This window comes from Ramularia collo-cygni (assembly GCF_900074925.1).
Source record: "Ramularia collo-cygni strain URUG2 genome assembly, contig: RCC_scaffold19, whole genome shotgun sequence".
NCBI lineage: Eukaryota > Fungi > Ascomycota > Dothideomycetes > Mycosphaerellales > Mycosphaerellaceae > Ramularia > Ramularia collo-cygni.
This window is the reverse complement of record NW_019716273.1, coordinates 154,920-156,911: the sequence shown is the minus strand read 5'-3', so window position 1 is coordinate 156,911 and position 1,992 is coordinate 154,920.

The window sequence follows — 1,992 nt, the reverse complement described above, 5'->3', positions numbered from 1 at the left end:
GCTTTCTTAGTAGTCTTTCTTATTTTCCTAAATTTAGAAACCTCTTTTTTAATTATTTCCTCTATTGCCTTCTTAAATTCTTTAAGAGAGTCTCTTCTTTTCTTAATCCTCTTTAATAAAGAGGAGGAGTATTTCTTACTAGAGATCTTTCTCTTTTTAGGCTTTAGAGAATCCCTATTTCTAGATAGGAAATTTTCCTAAGGTCTAATTGCTTTCTTTACCTTTCCTAGCTATAGATAATCTTATATAAAGTATTATCTATTATAGAGGAAGTATGTTCTTATCCTTCTAAAGGCTACTATTATAAAGTCCTTCCTATAATAGAGGTCCCTTACTTTCTAAGATTTAAGGATAAGTAGGATCTGTTTATAGTTCCTAGCAAGTATTAGCTAGGCTATAATTATATTCTTAGTTAATTTAAACTTAGGAGGGAGTACTAAAAGAAGGATCCTAATTTTCCTTTTAGGTTCTTTTATATATAACTCCCTTTTATTAATCTCTATAATCCTCTTTACTATTAAACTAATCTATATCTAGGCTAATCTTACTATATCTTCCTCTCCTATTCTAAAGTTTATAAGTTATTATACTATTAATATAGCATGTACTATAAGCACCTTACTATACTTCTTCTAGAGGAAGAGCTAGATTTTAGCAGCTATCTTTATATCTATTAATAATTAAATTTTATCTGCTTTATCTAAGCTAACTCTTAATCTTAGCTTATACCTGCACTTAGTATTCTCCTTTTAAAAGTTTAGCTAGCTAGCTATTCTTACAACCCTAGCATCTAGATTAAGGAGTAATAAATTATCTAGGTTAATTAATCCCTTAATATTATAGAAGATGCCTTTTCCTTCTAGGTTGTCCCTCTATAGTTTAAACTATCTTTTCTAGTTCTCTCTTATTAGGATTAGAATCCTAATATAGGTCTAACTGTCCTTCTCTTCCTCTATTTTAGTATATAAATAGCTTAGTCCTACTAAGGCTTTAGTAGTAAAGTAAAGGGTATATATATGTTTTAAGGCTTTGGATTTAGAGTCCTCTACTCCTTATAGCTATTAGATAATCCCTTAGTCCTAATAGTTAAATGTTCTAAACCCTTAGGAACTAATCTGTCTTCTGTGTTTTCTTCTTATCTAACCTGCTATTAAAACTCCTAGTAGTGCAAGATAGGGTACTAGAAACTAGTGTCCTTTCTATATTAGCTTTATAAGGTAGGTGTAAGGGCCGTATAAGAGCCCTTGCAATAATAGGATTAATAGAGGTAGCTGGATTAACCAACCTTAGAGAAGGGAGTGCAATGTAACCTAACTGCTTAGCGYAGGCTTAGCGCATGYATAACTCCTGCGCATAGCGCACATTTAACCTGCAAGAATTAGTCTTATCTCTAATCGAGTAATTACGGGTGTCTAATACATTGCTACATCTTTACCCTTATAATTCTAATTCTTCTTCCTCTCTAAGGGTAGCGATCTATTAGATCCTAATAGAATAGCCCCTAGGCGCGCCGCCCGCGAAGCGACTGCTCCCGAGTAGCGCTACGAAGAAGAACGCGTCGAAGAACTCCCTAATTACGGAGATGTCGAAGAAGTCGCTACCGTAGAGCCTATATAGCCTATGCTAGACGAAGACACGATAGATTACGGAGAAATCGAACGCGATAAGGAAGAGACGGCTAATAAGATAATCTAGCGCCTCGAAGGCGAGAAGTAGGCTCTGTAGTAGTAAGAGACGATTCGCTAACTTTAGTTAGAAGTCTAACAAATAAAGCGCAATCGGGACCGCGCCGACGTAGGCGTAGCTACTACTATACCCCGCCGCGGAGTCGTGCCTACGCGCCTCTTATATAAGGAAGATCCGGATGCTATAAGCACCTCGAGTTCAAGCGTAGCGCATACGCGTAGCGGAGTAGGCGTAAGACCTAAGATAAAGGATCCTAAACTATTCTTAGGGGATTCTATTAAAGAGGCACGCGAATTCCTACGCCAA